Below are 23,838 nucleotides of genomic sequence, written 5' to 3' on the forward strand. Positions count from 1 at the left end.
TAACCCTAGCGAGGGAGTTCCTACGGGAGTCATATTATTCATTCACAAATTTACTAAACAATGGTCCAGAAATCATTTCATTAACTGAATAATTTGTACACCGTGTTCTTTACATCGGTCTAGGTTCTGGGAGGTTTTTTATAATGAGATGACATTTTCTGAGATACTCATATAACCTTTCTTCTTGTTTGGCAGGATCGAATGCTTTCAGAGCATACTCAGATTCAGGTAAGAGTTCTTGCTTTCCCTGTGCTATTGTTCTTTCCAGCTGGTCAACATTCTCTTTCAGTCCTTGATAGAGAGCAGCTTGTTTTTCTTTCTCTTTCCTTTCCTTAGCACACTCTTTCAAGATATCGTTGATGAGTAGTGCCTGTTCTTTTAATTCGAGCTTCTTCTTTTTGTTTTCCTGTTTATACTCTTCAATGAGCACTTCTTGGTATTTCATCTTTTCCTGAAGCTTACTATTCTATACTTTCACTTCTTTTACCTCAGCTTGGAGAGAGTCTTTTTTCCCTTTCCCACTGTTCCTCTTGCTCTTCGAACCCCATCCTTTCAGCCCTTGCCTCTTCCTTGAGCCTTCTCATTTTTCTTTTAAGTTTCTGCTGTTGGTCCTCCAACTGTTTTATTTGTTCTTGCAGTTGTGAGTTCTTGGTGTTTGCTTTTTGTAGTGAGTCAAGCAGACTTCTAATAGGATGTTTTGGCGAGGGTTATTGTCCTCAAATTCTGTAGTTGAGTGTTCTCGGTCCCTGTCAGCTATCCATTTAAGATAATCGCCCGAAGCACTCGGGCCTTTAGGCGATCTTTCCATCAGAGTAATGTTTTCCCAAGACTTGCGAGCCAATTTCAATCCTTCCTCTTCCTTGAGCTCATGGTAGAAATGACCTTGGTGATATTCTTCAATGTCGATTCTGGACTGTGTTGAGCCAAACTGCCTCATTACCAAGGCCGGAGTGTAACTTGTATATCCGGTTACTCCGATTAGGGATACCGACTGATTACCTCCCGTACCGATCAAAACGGGTTGGCCTGACGTCCACAGCTTCCTCCAACAGTAATCATGGCTATTGAAACTCAAAATCCGTTCCCACCACTGCTGTTCATTCTTCGGACTGATTACTAACCGGGTCATCTTCTCGATGGGAGGCTGGTCAAGGTACCAAGTTAATCCCTTTGTCTCCACAGGACACATGTGACTGATAATCCAGAGGTATAGCAACTGAGAACAACACTTAATGGACCCTTTCCCTTGTTGTCTGCAGTAGGTTAGGGTTAACAAGGTTTCCGCAAGAATTGCCGGTATCGGATTGATCTCCTGCCTTTCTACCATCCAGAATGCTTCCACCGCGCTGCAAGTTACGATTCCCAATGGTCCCGGGAACAAAATCAGACCATAGATCCCCAAGGCGAAAAGCATCAAGCTTGATTCCATTTTTTCTCTTGGAGGTACTGATCTAACCACTTCTGGAGATATGTCCAATACCAACCATGTGTGTTTCCTTTGACTGTTTCTTTTGACTTTGCCTCCTCCGAAGGGATGCCCAACAAATGTGTTAATCGTTTCCAGGTCTGCCTATGCTCAAGGTGTAGGTAGATCCGATTCTGTGTTGAATAAGGAATCCCTAATAATGCCTGATATTCTACCATAGTGGGAACTGTATCAATATCATTGAAAGAGAATACCCCGTACTTAGGGTTCCAAACCGACAACATGGCCTTTAATGCCCGGATTTGGACCTTGACTCGCATTAAGGTTGCAATCCTCCCATACTTCTCTTCAAATCGTGCCTTGACCTGATCGGGAAGCGACCTCCATCCATTAGACAGACCCTCGAGGCTGTTCATTCTGACTTCAATTTTATCCAGATCTAATGAAGGTAGTAAGCTATCATTTTGTGAGGGTACTGGAGTATGAATTGATTTGGACCAAAGTTTAGCATTCTGAACTTCTTCTGCCGACTGACTCGAGGATGCCATGATAAATATGATGCCTATCCTTTTACAGACTCTTGGTTTGGTAATGCCTGCGGGAAAATTGGTTATCAAGATAAATTAGGGTAATTTTGAATCATACTGTTGACAGGATGACACGTACACATTTATCAAAGTAGGAAAATGTGTAGGTGTTTTAGTAGAATTCAAGATTACCCTCACCAAAAAAAAAAAATGAACAAAAGGAAGTTAAAGCAGAAAAAGGATAAGAGTAAGTATGCCCCTTTTGTCCTATAATAGGGAGACTCCTGATATCGGACGAACGCTACCTATTTGGGTAGTTCTATCTTACAAGGTAGCTTACTACGGCTTTCAGCTATCGTGATAGTTTAGCTCAGGGTCTAATTTTCTAAAAGCCACAGGTTCCCAAATTGCCCCTACTGCAAACAGTAGAGCCTCATTCTACCCCCATGATATTATCGGGAAAATTCCACGGGTATCACAGTGAATAGAACAAGTTTCAATTTGAGCAGAAGCCTTCACGGATACTAACGGGGTAGAACCCACGGGTACCGCTACATGACTCCCTCCTACTTTCCTAAAAGGGTAAGAAAGCCCGGGTATAGGGCCAAAGTGTGTGAGGACATCGAGTGAGTGTTCAGTGTGTGAAGGGACACCTTTACCTCTTCCCAATTCAGGGGGATTTTATTTTTCCATTTTTCCTTTTTTTCTTTTTTTTTTGAAACGAAGAGCACTGTAAGGAGATAAAACAGGCAAAACAAGCAAAATAGTTAGCCGCAATAACAATAATTAACGTATAAAACATCGCTGAATGAGCCCATCTAACTATAATTTGATCGGACAAAATTAAATCTACTTTTGGACCACTAGACCGGGGTTAAGTCAGTCTTTGAAATGTCCCCAGCGGAGTCGCTAAGCTGTCACAAGGGATTTTGCGATCGCCTGGACGATCACTCACCGAAGTGGGAAAGAGTGAGGAGTCGCCACCTTAGTTTTGAGGGAAACTAAAGAAAACCATTTGTGAAAATAAATTGAAATGAAACCACTTCAAGACAGAGATTCTAGGTTCGGGGTTCGTAAACGGGTGGGGAAGGTGTTAGGCACCCCACCTCGTCCCTTAATAACGGTAAGTAGATTTAATTTTGTATTAGTTAGGAGGGCTTGAATGGATATGTTGATCCTTTTGACTAAAGGAGCATTTGATTTTTCACTAAATTTGGATCACCCAGATACATAAGTAAATGAGACAACCTTAGTGAGTTACTGTTGCATGTTAATCTTATCTAAAAGAACTATCTTATTAAAATTTAATTTAAGAATTGTATAAGAACTCTTCTCCGAACTCTTTAATTAAAATTTTGAGTTGAGATCGGATAAGAACTCTCCTCCGATCTCTATTAAATCATTAAAAATTTTGAGTTGAGACCGGATAAGAACTCTCCCCCGATCTCTATTTAAGTATTTATTTTAAATTTTGAGTCGAGACCAGATAAGAACTCTCCTCCGATCCCTTTTGAGTATTTATTTTAAATTTTGAGCTGAGACCGGATAAGAACTCTCCTCCGATCTCTATTTAAGTATTTATTTTAAATTTTGAGTCGAGACCGGATAAGAACTCTCCTCCGATCCCTTTTGAGTACTTATTTTAAATTTTGAGCTGAGACCGGATAAGAACTCTCCTCCGATCTCTATTTAAGTATTTATTTTAAATTTTGAGTCGAGACCAGATAAGAACTCTCCTCCGATCTCTATTTAAGTATTTATTTTAAATTTTGAGTTGAGACCAGATAAGAACTCTCCTCCGATCTCTTTTAAATTAACAGGAACCTGAATGGGGTCTTTTCGATCTCCCGAATTTTAATTTCAGCTACATGTCATAAGGTCCTAAAACTAAGGATTCTGGCGTTCTGAGGTGCTGGGGATAAGGCTTCTTTTAACTAATTGATATTTTGTGACTAAATAAGAGAAGCTGGATTGAATTTTGCTGACCTCCCCTAAGGTCACTTTACCAGTACCTATTAATGTCCGATCTATTCTGTTTCGTTTACTTTGGTTTTATTCCACTTTATGGCATCTTGCCGAATTGCCGTTTACGTCAGTCTAATAGTTTGGCTATTTTCCTTACGTGTTATTCAGGCTTTCTCTCTCAAAAGAGACCCTTAAGTTGTAGTTACCTACGTTTTACCCAACCTCTTACGCGCTACTAGGAGCTAAAAACTTGCATTCAAAAATGACGAAAATTAATAAAATGATGGACTGATCACTAAAGAAATAAACTCGAGAGTAACATTCTTTAAGGTTCCTTGGCACTAAATGAACTTGGAGAAAATCACATGCATAAAAAAAAGAGCAAAGAAAATGCGAAAAGTAAACGTAAACACTTAACAAACGGCAATACGAGCTCTTACCTGTAAGGAGCCAAATCTATTGAAATGACTACTGGGAGACAAATAGTAATAAGACAGCAGGCTGATTAGCTTGAGGGGTGATGTTCGTTGTGAACTGAAGGGTGCTTAGCTAAAAATGCAAACAGATTAAGATAAAACTGAGTGAAATGGAATTGAGCTTGGATAATGGGAATGAAGACGGAGATAATAAAAGGCTGAAAGTGAGAGCGCGACCAGATAATGAACAAACTGAAAATATAGAGTTTCAGTATTCAGAATCCTTTTCAAGAAAACACTTCAGAAAACTAGTTTCAAAAGTCTTTTCTAATCAAAACTTCAAAGTAGCAGAGTAACAAACTGAATCGAGTTTCAGAGTTCTTCCGCTATAATAACTACCTCTCTCTTTTTGCCCGTCCCTTGAACAGTTTTTCATGCAGGTATTTATAGGAATAGGGTGCTCCCCATGAAGGGTCAGGATTTATTTTGAGGGAGATGGAGGGTATGGATTTTGAAGGACATGATCGGATGTTCAGGAATTAAAGAGAATCAAAATGAATGGCTGAGATCATTCTTCAGAATATTTGTCCTTTTCTTCTTTTAATCTGACGGTCCCAAATCTTCTTGTCCGGAACGATCTGAGGGCTAAGAGCGAAAGACGCTGGTATTGTCGTCTTCTCTTTTGATCCAAGGGTTCCGGGTTTGTCCTTACTAGTGAGATCAATGGTGGGGATTGGGATGTACAGGACTGTCATGACATACCCGGCACTCGCCAAGATTGCGGGCGATTCTTAGGCGTGCGGTGGAGATCTCGTCTGCAACTTTAACTACCTCGGCTCTGATTCTGATGATGGTTATTGGGATTTGTCTTATTCTTTTTGCCTTCCGATCTTCCCTCTTTCTGATCTCTTTTACATGCTCTTTTCCGATCTTTCATGCTGGTCTCCCATCTTCCGATCTATTATTCAGATCTTTCCTTTCTCAGTCCGGCCGGTCAAAGCATTAATTTCCTCGATTCCCGGCGTTCGCCGTTTTGCTCGCCAAAGAATAAATGCCCGTTTTCCCCTATATATACCCCTGACGACAGAGACATTTCCTTCATCTGATTTTCCTCTCTTCCTTCTTTCTTTTCCGCTTCTTTGCTCCAATGATCGTTCCGCCATGATTGTGGTTTTGATCCTCTCCGATGGACTTCCTTATTCCACGACTGAAAATTTATGAACCCGGTGATCGAATAACCTTGTCGATGATGGTGAGAGGATCGTTAATTGACCAACTGGATGGCGGACCTCGACCGCGCCGATCCCGAGTTGTTCAACCGCATGATCGACAACCGATTTTGGCCGAGCACATTCTTGATGCTCGTGACCCTTGGCGGTTGCTTCCTCAAGTTCATTCGGCTTCTCACCACATTGAGTGTTCCGACAGCGGTTTCCTTCCACATTGGGTGTTCCGACAGCGGATTAAGCTTATCGGCGACACCCTTGGGATCAGTTATAAACCTGGGACTCTTTAGATAGGATGTTCCACCGGTCTCTAGAGATCGCCCAAATGATGTAATCCTTCAATGTAATCAGATCTCTAGAGATCGCCCAAATGATGTAGTTAGACCTTCATTGTAATCCGATCCCTAGAGATCGCCCAAATGATGTAATCCGATCTTTTGGAAATAAAAATCTTGTTTCTCCAATTATTATCTTATTGATTATTTTCCGATCTCTGATATATTTGTCCGATCTGGTTCCTAACAAAACGACTCTTAACTAATCCTTCATTCAAAATATTCAACTTATTATGCCGATCTCCATTTAACCGATCTCCTTGGAATGTTCGAGAGACGTGTCAGAACAGCTGGCGAATCTCGTTAACCGATGCACTGCCTAGAACCTCGTGAGCATTAAATGCTCGGACAAGTATAAATAGGGGTGAGGGGTTAGCCATTTGCTCCTGTATGTCATTTTCAATCTCTCGCTCACAACCTCAAAGTTCTCTCGTTTGCTCAAGTTCTTCCGACGCCGATCAGACTCCGGTAAGGGCTTTGATCTTCTTTTTAGTTTAAGTTCTTTGTTTTCTTTGAAAATGAGCGGTGCCGAGGGTCAAAGAGCGGCGAGTCCTCCTTCCATTCAGTTCTCGTGGTCGTCTGACGAAGAAGAGGTGGTCGGGCCAAACGCGCAAACAGAACCTCCTAGGGCCTCTGTTCCAGCTCGGGGGCGGATCGGACCATCAAGGCACGTACCTTCTTCAGGGAGGGAGAATCTCCCTATGGACGAGCTGCCATCGATCTTACAAGAGTCCGATCTACAATCGTTTAGCCAGGAGTACAATATTCGCCCTGATTCGTACGAACTTATCCGGTGCCACGGCGATCACCGAGCCGATCACTTCTTTGAAGAGAATGACCTGGTTATGGTATACGAGGAACAGTTAAAGGCCGGTCTTCGGTTCCCTCTGGATGACTTCTTCAAGGAGGTCCTAAAACTTCACCGGGTGTGCATTGCTCAAGTTCATCCTAACTCGTGGCGGATCTTAGTAGCCTTTCGAGGTCTATGCCGAGCTAAGGGAATCAAACCTACGGCTAAGGTGTTCGCCGAACTGCACAGGCTAACTCGCCGAAAGGACGACGAGCACTGGTTCTTTCAGGCGAAGCCTCATTGCGGGCTCTTCACCGATCTGCCCTCCTCCCTTAAAAATTGGAAGAACCGCTTCTTCATTCTGAGGAGCAAAAATTCGACCTGCTTTGAGGACTTCCCCCGTAGCTGGTGGCACCAGGGGCCCCTGCTTCCGAAGCGCATTAACCTGAACCAGGAGGAGAGCTTAATAGTGATGGATCTGAAGAATCAGGCTGCCACTCAAAAGTATTCCTGTTTAGATGCAGTGATCGCCGAGCTGCACCATTGGACCCTCATACCGCCACCGCCAAGATCGCGAACTTCCGCTCTCGACCTTCAGATCGGTATTTTCTAAATCTCAGATCTCAGGACCTTAGCGATCTCACTGACCTCTTCTTTGTGCAGGTATGGCGGGTGATGAGGGTTCTAGGAAGTGGAAGAAAGAAAGAGATATCTCCCGGAAAGTAAAGGAGATGAAGCGTTCGGAAATGCTTCGAACTCCCGGCCGTGAACCAGGGGAGACGCAGGGAGGCCCGTCCCGACCTTCGGGGCTGCTGATCACTGAAACTGTCCGATCTCCTCCCCAACAGGAAGAGCCGGCTCCACCTCCTCCAGCTGCTCCAAGCACAGAAAGGGGGCTTTCTCAATCTTCTGTGAGAGCCTCTTCTCGTGGCGCTCAAACGTTGATCGAGTCCCTGAAGAATAACCGGACTGTTCGGGAGAACCCCGGTTTTGCCAAAGTCTTGGGGTCTTCCATCTGCCTTCGGGAGGATCGGGACAGGCTATCCCGGACAACCTTGACGATATCTTGACTCGCGCCATGAGCCTGAACGTGGAGTGCCTGGTGAACCAGACCATAGTTCGGGAAAAGGCTCATCGCCTGGGCAAGGAGGTCGAGAAGAAGAATCAGGAAATGGCTTCCCTCCGATCCCAACTCGCATCCGCTCAGGTCGAAGTTCTATGAAGACAGAGTGGTCGAACAGAATCATGTTCTGGCTGAAAGCGATCATGCTCTCAGGGAAGTCGAGGCGCTCCGGGCCAACGATGCTTCTCAGGTCACCCAACTTATCGAGGAGCTTAAGGCGAAAGACGAAGAAATGGTGACAGGGATAGCTGGTGCCTATGTGAATCCTCACAAGGACCTCTTGGCCGAACTCCAGAAGCGTTACCCAGAAGAGGACTTCTCTTGGATGGCCGACCTGGCTCCCGGGGGCGAGGGTGAGGATAGTGAAGAGGAGGGAGAGGATGAGCGAAATGTAGATCAGGCTGGGGGTGATCCCCCAGCCGAATAACTTGTACAAATTTTGCAATGAAATGAAATGAAATGACTCTTTTGTTCAATGAATGGTTGTGATCGGAAAATTTCTAAACACTTGATTGTCTGAGTATATTGAAATAACTGAAAGCGATTATTATCCTAAGTGTGAGAGATCGGAAAACACGACATGCATGAAACTGGTAAGGAACCAACGCTAAACGGAACTTAATTGAAAATTTGAACATCTAAGATCGGGATCTTCATTAAACCGGATTGGAACCTTAGCTTGATTATTCCTAAACTTTTAAAAGGGAGGTCGACCATGAATATTGGCAGCAAGGCTCTAGTGTTAATTCGATTTCGGCTGACAAGAGAGATCGGGAATATAGTTAACTGGTCAGGATATTTGACAATTGGCTTGAGAGATCGGTAAATGATTGAGAGACCGGCAAGGCTTAGCATTGACTCAATTCTCTGTGAAGAGAGATCGGAACTGTGGTTAGATAGCAAGGAGAGACTTAGTGCTAGGGATCGGTTTCAAGGTTTATTGATTTTGGGGATCGGCCAAAATATGGTGTCTACAAAACCTATAACAAATTATAAAAGCTGGATGTACGGGTGTATACTGGTTAGACAGCCATATGTCTATCCAGTATACGTCTGTCAGGCACGAGGCCAACTGTCGGGCACGAGACCCGCTGTCAAGATTGTAAAGCCAGAAATAAAATAGGCATATAGCCTGTAGAACAATCATACCAGACATATATTGTCAGTTCATGATTTTCTTGGTAGGCAGTACTGCTATCTGTAGTCCCTAATTGGTATACCAATTTATCCAACTAAATAAATAAGTCTAGGTATGCTATGGGCAATTAAATATTTTTAATTAATTTAGCACTATTCACTATTACTATTATCTAGTACTGTTCATTGGTACCATAAATTTCATATTAATAGGACATTAGTCCTAATTTACATATTCATATCATTTTTAATATTAAATTTTCCTTATGAGTATTTTAATTATCCTATATAGCATTTTTCCCATGAACCTTTCTTTAGGTTCATGTTGATGTGTTATCTTTATCTAGGAATTTGACTAGGTTGGGATGTCTATTTAGTCACAATTCCTTCATAAAAATTGCTCCTCTATGTTTAAACTTGAATTTCAGTTTTTGAATCACTGAGTTTGGGGTTATAGAACTCAAGTTATGGTCAAAATACTAAAGGAATAGTATTTTGGGACATTTTCTGGGTTGGCAGTTTCAGTGACCCAACTTGTGCTAACAATTTGAATTGGTTTAAGGCAAAACTGGGTTATGTGGTCTTCATGAAAAGTGTAGCCCTATGTCTAAACTTTCCATGGTTAAAATTTTAGGTCATTTGGACCAGTATAGAGAGAGTTATGACCAAATAAATACATACTGTTCATTTGGTCATTTTCTGGGTTGGCAGTTTTAGTGACCCAACTTGTGCTAACAATTTGAATTTGTTAAAGGCAAAACTGGGTTAAGTGGTCTTCATGAAAAGTGTAGCCCTATGTCTAAACTTTCCATGTGTAAAATTTTAGGTCATTTGGACCAGTATAGAGAGAGTTATGACCAAATGAACTTCATTTGGTCATTTTCTGGGTTGGCAGTTTCAGTGACCCAACTTGTGCTAACAATTTGAATTTGTTAAAGGCAAAACTGGGTTAAGTGGTCTTCATGAAAAGTGTAGCCCTATGTCTAAAATTTCCATGGGTAAAATTTTAGGTCATTTGGACCAGTATAGAGAGAGTTATGACCAAATGAACACGTACTGTTCATTTGGTCATTTTCTAGGTTGGCAGTTTTAGTGACCCAAATTGTGCTAACAATTTGAATTTGTTAAAGGCAAAACTGGGTTAAGTGGTCTTCATGAAAAGTGTAGCCCTATGTCTAAAATTTCCATGGGTAAAATTTTAGGTCATTTGGACCAGTATAGAGAGAGTTATGACCAAATGAACACGTACTGTTCATTTGGTCATTTTCTAGGTTGGGTTGTAGGGAAATCTGAATTTGGGCAGTATTTAGGTCAAGTTTTGGACAGAATTTGGGCATGATTTCTTCATGGAAAATGGGCTATTTTGAGTCTAGTTTCACCTCCAATTGGCCTTATACCAATTGGGGTCACACAATTTTATTTATGGCCTAAAATGTACACTGCCCTCAACAAACACAACTTGCAGAAAATTTACACTTCCAAAACTCAATCTCCTCCAACTTCCTTACTTCAATTTGCATGCAATACACTTCTATAAGCAACAATCTCATCCCAATAGGTCAATTTCAACATTTTACACAAAGTCCTCAATATTTACACAAACCCTAATTTTCAAAGTTTCAAATTTACACCAACACTACACAATCAAACACCCAAACATTTCAACTAATTACACATTCTCATGGAACTATTTTTCATCACTTAAAAGCAATAAACTTCAAGTTCCATGGCTGCCAAAAATTCAAGGGTTCTTTCCTCTAGATTTTCTTTTTGTTTTAATGGTATTTACGCTTAGCTAAACATGCTTTTCATGTTTAATAAAGAGAAGAAGAAGGATTAGTGAACTAACCTCTTGTGACCCACTTCAAAGTTTAATCTTTCTTCTTCTTATGGGTATTTAAAGCTTCCTTATGGTGTGGGCTAAATTTTTTGTGAAGGAGTTTATGGATTTTGGTGAGTGAAAGCTTGGGAAATCAAGCTTTAAGCTTGATAACAATGGTGGAGAGGGAGAGAGCAAGGGAGACGGCAAGGAGAGAGAGTGAGAAGAAGATGGTTGGTGGGGGGTTTTATCTCTTATGGTTATTTATATATATATATATATATATATATATATATATATATATATATTTATGTGTACTTTATTGTTTTTAAATTTCATAAATCTATTTCCTTTCTTTTCTTTTCTTTCCTTTTCTTTTCTTTTCTTTTCTTCTTCTTTCTCTTCTCATTTTTCAAATTTAAATTCATAAAATTAATTTATGTTAATTATTCTATTTCCAAATTTTAATTTGACATTTAAGTCAAAATTCACCTCTAGGGGTGAAATGACCAAAATGCCTTTCATGGTGCTCATCGGATTATTTTTATTTTTTTTATACCAATTAATAAATTCTTTAAATTTTATTTTATTTCTCAAAATTCTTCCTATATTTTTTTTAATATTTATTTCATTAATTTATGCCTCTTCACTATAGTTTAGGTGTAGTTCCAGACATTTTGGTATCAGAGCAGATATGAGTCGTCGTAGCGATTGTATGGACTACCTATGGTGAAGGCGTTACAATTCTTCCCCTCTAATAGAAATTTCGTCCTCGAAATTTACCTAATGTGAAGAGCTGAGGGAACTGCTGCCTCATCGTCTCCTCACTCTCCCATGTCGCTTCTTCTGTGTTGTGGTGTCTCCACAAGATTTTCACTAGTGGGATCCTCTTGTTTCTGAGTTCTTTCACTTCCCGTGCCAAGATTCTGACTGGTTCTTCTTCATATGTCAAATCAGGTTGCACAATTATCTCCTCTGCTGAAATGACATGTGAAGGATCTGATCTGTATCTCCTGAGCATCGACACATGGAATACATGTGGATCTTGTCCATTTCGGTGGTAAAGCTAGCTCAGAGGCTCTTTGGACCCACACGCTCAATGACATCGTATGGACCAATAAACCTAGGGCTCAACTTACCCTTTTTACCAAATCTTAGCACTTTCTTCCAAGGTGATACCTTTAGAAACACCTTCTCGCCAACCTCATATTCTATATCCTTTCTCCTCAGGTCGGCATATGACTTCTGTCTGTCCGAGGCGACTTTCAAATTGTCTCTGATGAGTTTCACTTTTTCCTCTGTCTGTCTCACTAAATCTGGGCCCACTATTTTCTCCTCACCCATTTCTGTCCAGCATAAGGGAGTTCTACATCTGCTCCCATACAACGCTTCATATGGAGCCATTTTTATACTGGCTTGGTAGCTGTTGTTGTTTATATATATATATATATATATATATATATATATATATATATATTTATGTGTACTTTATTGTTTTTAAATTTCATAAATCTATTTCCTTTCTTTTCTTTTCTTTCCTTTTCTTTTCTTTTCTTTTCTTCTTCTTTCTCTTCTCATTTTTCAAATTTAAATTCATAAAATTAATTTATGTTAATTATTCTATTTCCAAATTTTAATTTGACATTTAAGTCAAAATTCACCTCTAGGGGTGAAATGACCAAAATGCCTTTCAATGGTGCTCATCGGATTTTTTTTTTTATACCAATTAATAAATTCTTTAAATTTTATTTTATTTCTCAAAATTTTTCCTATATATTTTTTTTAATAGTTATTTCATTAATTTATGCCTCCTCACTATAGTTTAGGTGTAGTTCCAGACATTTTGACAGTCCGAACAGATATGAGTCGTCGGAACAGTAAATTATACGGACTACCTATGGTGAAGGCGTTACAATTCTTCCCCTCTAATAGAAATTTCATCCTCGAAATTTACCTAATGTGAAGAGCTGAGGGAACTGCTGCCTCATCGTCTCCTCGCTCTCCCATGTCGCTTCTTCTGTGTTGTGGTGTCTCCACAAGACTTTCACTAGTGGGATCCTCTTGTTTCTGAGTTCTTTCACTTCCCGTGCCAAGATTCTGACTGGTTCTTCTTCATATGTCAAATCAGGTTCCACAATTATCTCCTCTGCTGAAATGACATGTGAAGGATCGATCTGTATCTCTGAGCATCGACACATGGAATACTGCTGTGGATCTTGTCGGCTCGGTGGTAAAGCTAGCTCAGAGGCTCTGGATCCACACTCTCAATGACATCGTATGGACCAATAAACCTAGGGCTCAACTTACCCTTTTTACCAAATCTTAGCACTTTCTTCCAAGGTGATACCTTTAGAAACACCTTCCCGCCAACCTCATACTCTATATCCTTTCTCCTCAGGTCGGCATATGACTTACATGCATGCAGCGACTTTCAAATTGTCTCTGATGAGTTTCACTTTTTCCTCTGTCTCTCTCACTAAATCTGGGCCCACTATTTTCTCCTCACCCATTTCTGTCCAGCATAAGGGAGTTCTACATCTGCTCCCATACAACGCTTCATATGGATCCATTTTTATACTGGCTTGGTAGCTGTTGTTGTTTATATATATATATATATATATATATTTATGTGTACTTTATTGTTTTTAAATTTCATAAATCTATTTCCTTTCTTTTCTTTTCTTTCCTTTTCTTTTCTTTTCTTTTCTTCTTCTTTCTCTTCTCATTTTTCAAATTTAAATTCATAAAATTAATTTATGTTAATTATTCTATTTCCAAATTTTAATTTGACATTTAAGTCAAAATTCACCTCTAGGGGTGAAATGACCAAAATGCCTTTCAATGGTGCTCATCGGATTATTTTTATTTTTTTTTATACCAATTAATAAATTTTTTAAATTTTATTTTATTTCTCAAAATTTTTCCTATATATTTTTTTTAATATTTATTTTATTAATTTATGCCTCCTCACTATAGTTTAGGTGTAGTTCTGAGATATTTTGGTATCAGAACAGATATGAGTCGTCGGAACAGTAAATTGTACGGACTACCTATGGTGAAGGCGTTACAATTCTTCCCCTCTAATAGAAATTTCGTCCTCGAAATTTACCTAATGTGAAGAGCTGAGGGAACTGCTGCCTCATCGTCACCTCGCTCTCCCATGTCGCTTCTTCTGTGTTGTGGTGTCTCCACAAGACTTTCACTAGTGGGATCCTCTTGTTTCTGAGTTCTTTCACTTCCCGTGCCAAGATTCTAACTGGTTCTTCTTCATATGTCAAATCAGGTTGCATAATTATCTCCTCTGCTGAAATGACATGTGAAGGATCTGATCTGTATCTCCTGAGTATCGACACATGGAATACACTGTGGATCTTGTCCATTTCAGTGGTAAAGCTAGCTCAGTAGGCTCTTTGGACCCACATGCTCAATGACATCGTATGGACCAATAAACCTAGGGCTCAACTTACCCTTTTTACCAAATCTTAGCACTTTCTTCCAAGGTGATACATTTAGAAACACCTTCTCGCCAACCTCATACTCTATATCCTTTCTCCTCAGGTCGGCATATGACTTCTGTCTGTCCGAGACGACTTTCAAATTGTCTCTGATGAGTTTCACTTTTTCCTCTGTCTCTCTCACTAAATCTGGGCCCACTATTTTCTCCTCACCCATTTCTGTCCAGCATAAGGGAGTTCTACATCTCCTCCCATACAACACTTCATATGGAGCCATTTTTATACTGGCTTGGTAGCTGTTGTTGTTTATATATATATATATTTATGTGTACTTTATTATTTTTAAATTTCATAAATCTATTTCCTTTCTTTTCTTTTCTTTCCTTTTCTTTTCTTCTTCTTTCTCTTCTCATTTTTCAAATTTAAATTCATAAAATTAATTTATGTTAATTATTCTATTTCCAAATTTTAATTTGACATTTAAGTCAAAATTCACCTCTAGGGGTGAAATGACCAAAATGCCTTTCATGGTGCTCATCGGATTATTTTTATTTTTTTTTATACCAATTAATAAATTCTTTAAATTTTATTTTATTTCTCAAAATTCTTCCTATATTTTTTTTTAATATTTATTTCATTATTTTATGCCTCCTCACTATAGTTTAGGTGTAGTTCCAGACATTTTGACTGTCCGAACAGATATGAGTCGTCAGAACAGTAAATTGTACGGACTACCTATGGTGAAGGCGTTACAATTCTTCCCCTCTAATAGAAATTTCGTCCTCGAAATTTACCTAATTTGAAGAGCTGAGGGAACTACTGCCTCATTGTCTCCTCGCTCTCCCATGTCGCTTCTTCTGTGTTGTGGTGTCTCCACAAGACTTTCACTAGTGGGATCCTCTTGTTTCTGAGTTCTTTCACTTCCCGTGCCAAGATTCTGACTGGTTCTTCTTCATATGTCAAATCAGGTTGCACAATTATCTCCTCTGCTGAAATGACATGTGAAGGATCTGATCTGTATCTCCTGAGCATCGACACATGGAATACACTGTGGATCTTGTCCAGCTCAAGTGGTAAAGCTAGCCTGTAGGCTACTGGACCCACACGCTCAATGACATCGTATGGAACAATAAACGTAGGCCTCAACTTACCCTTTTTACCAAATCTTAGCACTTTCTTCCAAGGTGATACATTTAGAAACACCTTCTCGCCAACCTCATACTCTATATCCTTTCTCCTCAGGTCGGCATATGACTTCTGTCTGTCCGAGGCGACTTTCAAATTGTCTCTGATGAGTTTCACTTTTTCCTCTGTCTCTCTCACTAAATCTGGGCCCACTATTTTCTCCTCACCCATTTCTGTCCAGCATAAGGGAGTTCTACATCTGCTCCCATACAACGCTTCATATGGAGCCATTTTTATACTGGCTTGGTAGCTGTTGTTGTTTATATATATATATATTTATGTGTACTTTATTGTTTTTAAATTTCATAAATCTATTTCCTTTCTTTTCTTTTCTTTCCTTTTCTTTTCTTTTCTTTTCTTCTTCTTTCTCTTCTCATTTTTCAAATTTAAATTCATAAAATTAATTTATGTTAATTATTCTATTTCCAAATTTTAATTTGACATTTAAGTCAAAATTCACCTCTAGAGGTGAAATGACCAAAATGCCTTTCATGGTGCTCATCGGATTATTTTTTTTTATACCAATTAATAAATTCTTTAAAATTTATTTTATTTCTCAAAATTTTTCCTATATATTTTTTTTAATATTTATTTCATTAATTTATGCCTCCTTACTATAGTTTAGGTGTAGTTCGGACATTTTGGTATCAGAGCAGATATGAGTCGTCAGATAAAGAATTGTCTGAACTACCTATGGTGAAGGCATTACAGAACTTGTTTTCCATTTTTTCCCTCGTTCTTCATCGAAATAAAGACTAGAGTTTTCTTATAAAATGGAAGATGAAAAACAGAAAAATGTTTTCCATAAGTAAATAGGGGATAAATTTCAATAGTCATCCCTGAACTTTAAAAGTTGTAACAGAGTCGTCCCGAAACTTAAACATGTAACATAAAACCCTTTGAAATTTGAAATTTTGCACAATAAGATACTTCTGACTCCTAATAATCAGTTAATAAGTAACACACTAATGTGGACAATTTAGAATGGCGATAATATGAATAATTGCTGTTCTTTTTTAAGGTGAAGTCCCCTAATAAGTTGCTATGTATCTAATGCTTCATTATCTTCTATGGAATTGATTCTTTTATAGTTAATCTGCAAAGAAAATTATAGTTAGTTTTACCACTGTCACATAGAGGGGAGAGAATTATTCATGTCACCGCTACTCTAAATTGCATAAATTGTCTATTGAGGGTTAGATGAATTTTACTATGCAAAATTTTTAAGTTCAAGGGGGTATTTTTATGTTACATTTTTAAGTTCAGGAACAACACTATTACAACTCCTACAGTTTAGGGACAACTCTTAAAATTTATCCAATTTCAGCAACTAGGCCATAATTTCATTACATGAAAGCTTGTGAGCTAATGGTTCCCAAAATAGTGTTGTTAAAAAATTTTAACCATTTAAGAAAAAAAGACTATCTACCTAAAAAAATGGTTGAAAATAAAAAAAGAAATTCCAAAATAAAAAACTATGTATTGATATTCAAAATTAAAAGCCTAAAATCAAAAGAGCTAACCTAAAAGCTTTTGATTTTGACCTACAACATAATATTGCTATGTTTAAACTTCAATAAGAATGAAGAGGGAGGGGCTTTTGGCTTCCCTATATAGAGAGTCAACATCCTCCCCTTTTTGCGTAACACTTTATGAATTTATTCCTATATCGTTAAATTAATTATAATGAACTCAGTTGTTTTTTTATATAGTCTTTAACTATAAATTTATTATATAATATATCTTATAGCTAGTCATTAATTCTATAGTCTTTAATTAGAATATACATATATAGTTAAGGACTATACAATTCAAGAATATAATTTACATTATGTAACACACTAATACACTTGCCGATGCATGAGAGTTACCACAGTCGTTCAGCCCCAGCAGATGAATGAGTCTGTTCGGGGAGCTTGGAAAGAACACCTACCTGTTTATTGGTTTTGTCATGAAGGTGGATCTCTCAATTGGCATCCTTGCTATTTGATCTTTCCATGAAGAAGGCCCATAAAATCGGTTGCAACTTATGCTCTTCATTTTGTGATGTGGGATCTGGAAAGTGCTAGTATGCAGTTTGTGCTAGTATGTAGTTTATGCTTCAATTTTGGGGCAAATACTGTTGGGTTTGTTATTGGTTTGGAACTAGAAACCAATAATATAAAAAATGAGACTGACGCTTAAAAAGAAAATACACTAATACACTTACAATGTGTCACTATATGACTAAATCATTATTTAAATTTTTTTTTAATTTTTAATGTGTTATAATAATGTGATTAAATTTTTTATCATTATAAATAAATACTTTTTTAAATAATTATTTAATTTTAATTGTGAAAAAAATTATAATATGATTTTGTTGATATTATTTTGCATTTTAAATAATCAGAAACTAAAACTATTTTTATGAAGGAAACAATGGAAAATAATTTAAAGCTATTTTTTAAATTTTAGTTAAATTCTAGAAAATTGACATATGTGAATATAAAATTTTGTTTTCAAATTTTCTAAATAAAATTTTCTAGAAAATTACTTAAGTTTTCGAATTGTCACTGAAACTCCTTTAACAACTACACCTTTGAACTAGACTAAAGAAGCCATTCAAGCTACCGCTCGCACTAGCGATAAAGAAGTCATCAAGTCATCACCATCTCCTTCCATTACTACTAAGACAAAGATTCTTCCAAAGGTAATTCTATCCACTTCATATATTGTGTACATAGAAGCGGCTCTGATACTCCACTGCAATTGTATGTTAGGAGGTAGTGATGACTTGATGACTTCTTTATATCTGGTGGAAGCAGTAGCTTGAATGGCTTCTTTATTCTGGTTCAAAGGTGTAGTTGTTAAAGGAGTTTCAGTAACAGTTCCAAAACTGAAGTAATTTTCTAAAACATTTTATTTAGAAAATTTGGAAACAAAATTTTATATTCACATGCGTCAATTTTCTAAAATTTAATTAAAATTTGAAAAATAACTTTAAATTATTTTCCATGGTATTCCTTCATAAAAATAAATTTACTTTCCAAATGTTTTTCAAATGCAAAAAATATCATCAAAATCACATTATGATTTTTTTTTTCATAATTAAAATTAAATAATTATTTAAGAAAGTATTTATTTATAATGATAAAAAATTTAATCATATTATTATAACACATATTAAAAATTGTAAAAATAAAAAATTATTTTAAATATAATTTATATTAATTTACTTTTTAATTATAAAAATATGATTTTTTTTTTAATTTTTTGAATTAGAAAATTATTTTCAATTATTGACAGGTAAATAAGTTTTTTAAGTTTTCCCTTGGTTTTCTTAGAAAATGAAAATTGGAGTTTTCTTAGAAAATAAAAAATGAAAAATGGAAATCTAATTTCTACAAATAAACAAGTTCTAAGAAAAATAATTTCTAATCTAATTACAGTAACTATCTTCAAAATTTTAAATTTCCCAAAAAAAAAAAAAACCCAAAACCATTTTTTTTTTTTTTTTTTTCCTTATTTTCCTTTTCTTTTTTTTCTTCCTTAACAAAATGTGTTTGTTGTAAATACAACATAAATGTAGTAGAGTGTGAGCATGAGAGCATTGGAAAGAATTACCTGTTTGTCTCAGCAGTAATTGAAAGTAAGTAATAAATAATGTCTTGACTTCTTGAGAGCGTCACTGGCTTGAATGGCTTCTGCATCATGAAATAAATGTGAAAAAAAAATGGAAAATAATCACACAAGCAGTAGTCTTAAGAAAAAAAAAAATTATAATCTAATAAAATTTAAAATTGTGAAAAGGAAAAACCTATATAAATAACAAAAAAAAAAAGGAAAAAAACTCCTCTTGCCTGTTTGTTGCATCATTCCCTTCTTCCTTATTTTTTCTTTCGGTTGCTTGTCTTTGCCTAAGGTCATGGACAAATCATGAAATTATTTGTAGCAAACAATGGAATTCATTGCTAAATGAATTCTATAATGAAATTCACTTGCAAATGAAATGAATTCCATAATGAAAATTGAACCAAACAGGGTCCGTCTCAAATTGGTCAAATATAACTCAAATTGAAAATCAAGAAATAATTATTAAACCTATAAAATCCACTGAGCATTGGTGGAGGAAAAGCCAACGAACCCATTGATTAAAACAGCATCAAATATCACACTAACATGAAAATCTATTAACATGCACATGACTAACCTAAAGAATGTCACCTATGGTCTGCTTTTGTCCTCAACTCGCTTCATCCGCACCTTCCCTCTCACCATTTCGCCATTGATGAGGAAAAAAAAAAGAAAAAATGAAAAAAAGAAAGGCCTGAGTTCTGCCGATATATACCTTAGAAACAAATAAAGAGAACGAGGAACCAAAGCTGGTCTGCAGAGTTTCGCAACCTAAGCAAATGGAGCGCAGACTGAAGGTAGAGGCAAACTGTTCGCTTCTAGTGAAGGTAGAGTAGCGTCGACAGGAAGTAAGATGAAGGATGAAGAAATGAAGTGACAAGTGAGAAGCAAAAGCTGTGGAATGGAAGGAAGTTTTAAAGACTTTCCCAACCCTTAGTATCCCATCCCAAGGGCTTTTATAACAATTCACTTTGGTTCAGTTCATTAAAAAATCGAACCGAAATAAATATATTTGAAGTTTTTAAATTTTAAATCAAACCAAATTTCTAATGAAAACCTAATCAAATTTTCTAATCAAGTCAAGTAGATCGATTTTCTTAATATGAACACTAATCCTGCGGATGATTTTGATCCATGCCATCAAGTTATTAAGCCATTTGATTTTGTAAAGAGCTTAAAGTATTATTTGGAATATATATATATATATATATATATATATATATATATATATATATATATATATATATATATATATATATGGTGAAAAAATGAATTGAGGGAAAATTATATTAATGAAAATGGAAAGTAAAATGTAAATAATAAAAGTGAAGAAAATAATAGGAAAAGTGAAAAAATGAGAGAAAAGATTAGAAGAAAATGAGAGAGAATGGAAGAAAAGTGAAGAAATTAAATGATAAGAGAAAATGGAAGAAAATGAGAAAAAAAAGAGAGAAAATGATGAGAGAATTATGAAAAAAAAGCAAGAAAATTAAAGAAAAGGGAAGGAATTAATGATAGAAAATGAAAAAAAAAAAAAAGGAAGAAAGGGAAAGAAAAGAAAAGATAATGAAAGAAAAGCAAAAAGAATAATTAGAGATTTAGGAAGAAAATGAAGGAAAATTAGAGATTTTGGAAGAGAATGAAATAAAAGGAAAGAAATTGATGATAGAAAATTGAAGAAAATGAAGGAAAAAGAAGGAAGAAATTAATGATAGAAAATGAAAGAAGAAGGAAGAAAGGCAAAGAAAAGGGAAGAAAATGAAAGAAAAAGAAGAAAATTAATTAGAAAATGAAGAAAAAATTCAAAATTGGAAAGAAAAAGAAAGAATGGAAAAAAAAAAAAAGATTGGAATGGAAAAGAGAAAAAAAAAAAGTAAGTGAATGAATGATATAAATCCGCAAATTATCAAGCAATCCGTTGTCAATTTAAACATTAAAATTTAAGTTTCCCTTCAAAAGAGAATCCATTGCTAAGTATAATTGTGCACACATTTTAATTTTTTTTTCCCTCATAAAATTACCAAGGGGTTAGCAATGAATTTTAAAATACGTTATTAATTTTTTATTAATTTTTTATTAATTTTTTATGTAGGGTTTTTTTATTACAAAAGTAGATTGTTGTTAATTTGATAAAACAATTTTAATGATAAGTTGATTGACGAAAAATATAAAATCATTTTTTAAATTTACGAAAATAGCAATGAATAAACAAATCTATTGCTATTGACAATAGATTTTATTACTCTGTTGCAAAATTAGCAACGGATTTAGAAATTCATTGCTAATAATAATAAATTTTTGCATATGATGTTAATTTTATATTCAAATATTTTTATAATGTCGATTAATAAATTTTAGCAACGAATAAATTTATGTTGCTAATAGCAAAGGAATTAATAATGGAATCTCTAAAGTGTTGCTCTATACAATTTTATTCCAAAATTGCAATGAAATACATTATTGGTTTCAACATATATTATTGTTAATAACAGATAAAAATCCGTCACAAAAATCTATTACTAATTTGTGATTTTTTGCAGTGTATTAGATATTAATTAATTTAAAATTTAGTTTATTCTTTTTAATTTTAAAATTTAGAATTCCTTTTACTATTATTTAAATCCATTTTACTTCTTTTAAGTGCTGTAAAATTTTTATTTTCACTTTTTTCAGACTTTTTTTTTTATCCTTGATATATATGAAATAATTTAAAAATAATACTAATAATTTATTAATAATTAAATTTTAAAATTTAAAATTGAATGGTATTTACAAATAATTTATTTATTAATACTTAAAAATAAATTCATTTATCACTTTTATTAAACATTAAATATAGGACTTATTAAAATCCCCACTCTTTTTTCACCTATTGTTATCGATAATTTAATTATTTTTTAAATGTGGAAATTATATTTTTAGTTATTTATTATGTTCTATTTTTCAAATCAATTATATTTATGTTCATAATTATAGACTGTATTTTCAAATCCTTTCTATTTGTATGCATAGTTACGTAGACTGCAAAAACAATATTCCTACAAAAGATATAGAGTTTGAAAATCAAAGAATAAACTATAATTTAGTCTTTGAAGTTTGACAAAACCTATAACTTAGTTCCTATATTTTTAAAATCAAGCAATTTAGTCCCTAAAATTTGACAAAATCTATAATTTAGTTCCTACCATTAGAATTTCAATTAAGTTACCATTAATTCTAGTAAAAATGATCAAAATGCCCTTAATTCTATTTTCAATCTAAAAATAATTTAGTCCATGAGATTTTATTTTATTAGCGATTTAGTCCCTGAGATTTGTATAAACCAACAATTTAGTCCCTATAGTTTTAAAACAAAAAAATTTAGTCTTTGAAATTTTAATAAACTTACAAGTTAGTCTCTATCATTAGAATTATGGTTAATTTCTCATTAACTTTAGCAAAAATACCAAAATACTTTTAACTTCATTTTCAATCTAAAAATAACTTAGTCCTTGAAGTTTTATTTTAATAACAATTTGTGCCTATACTCATATTTTTCTTCTTTTTTTATATATAACAATATACTATAATTTATGAAAATATTATAAGTTAATATATATATAATTATTTATATATTATTAAAATAATAATGACATAAATAGAATTTTACAAAACTATAAAGGCTTATTTATAAATAGTTATAACATTTAAGGATCCATTAGTGAAACTAATGGACAATTTTGTAACCAAGCAAAATTTTTAAGGACCTTAAAGTAATTAATCTATATTCTAATTGTTTAAATTAATTTAATGGGACCCACATTTTAAAAATTAAAGAGACTAAATTATTAATAAAACAAAACATCAGGGACTAAATTATTAAGAAAATAAAATCTTAAGGACTAAATTGTTTTCACATTAAAAATAATGATAAGGGTAGTTCGGTCATTTTTGCTAATAATGATAACTTAACTGAATTTTGATGGCAAAGACTAAGTTGCATGTTTTATTAAATTTTAGAGACTAAATTGCTTAGTTTTGAAAATTTATGGACTAAGTTATAGATTTCGTCGAATCTCAGAGACTAAATTGCAATTTACCCAAAATCAAATGACCAAAACAAAGAGTTATACCATTAATTGTTTAACTTCTCAATGATTTATATAGTTAAAAGAATATTGTTTATAAAAAAATGCAAAATATAGTATAGGAAAATAATGAAAATTTGTAATTGATGATAAATATAAAAGATTTAATTTTAGAAGAACAAACTAAATAATTTAAATAGATAACAATTAAATTGCCCATAACAACATGTGAAAAGAGAGGAGATTTTAATAAGCCTTATGCTTAATATTTAAGAGAAGTGATAAATAAATTTATTTTTAAGTAATAATAAATAATTAATTTTTAAATACCATTTAATTTTAAATTTTGAAGTTTAATTATGAATAAATTATTATTTTTGAAATTATTTCATATATATCAAGGTTAAAAAAAAAAGTGGGAAAAAAGTGAAAAATACAAATTTTACAACCTTTAAAAGAAGTAAAATGGATTAAAAAAAATAAAAGATCTAAATTTTAAAATTAAAAAGGATAAATTGAATTTTAAATTAATTAATATCTAATACACTACCAAAAAAAAATGCAGATAGTAATAGATTTTTGCAATAGATTTTTATTTGTTATTATTAGTAATGTATTTTGAAACCAATTTGTAATTTTGTTACAATTTTGGAATAAAATTATATGGTGCAACACTTTAGCAACGGAATCAAGATTCCATTGTTAAATCCATTGCTATTAGTAACATAAATTTATTTGTTGCTAAAATTTAT

At 34.7% G+C, this 23,838-nt stretch overlaps 1 pseudogene; it reads right to left on the reverse strand.

Annotated features, from left to right (window-relative positions):
- Positions 1-19,664, reverse strand: part of LOC131183018 (uncharacterized) — a 39,597-nt pseudogene extending 19,933 nt beyond the window's left edge.
- Between the last annotated feature and the right edge of the window lie 4,174 nt (positions 19,665-23,838).

The sequence above is a fragment of the Hevea brasiliensis genome, chromosome 1 (genome assembly GCF_030052815.1).
Source record: "Hevea brasiliensis isolate MT/VB/25A 57/8 chromosome 1, ASM3005281v1, whole genome shotgun sequence".
NCBI classification, from domain to species: domain Eukaryota; kingdom Viridiplantae; phylum Streptophyta; class Magnoliopsida; order Malpighiales; family Euphorbiaceae; genus Hevea; species Hevea brasiliensis.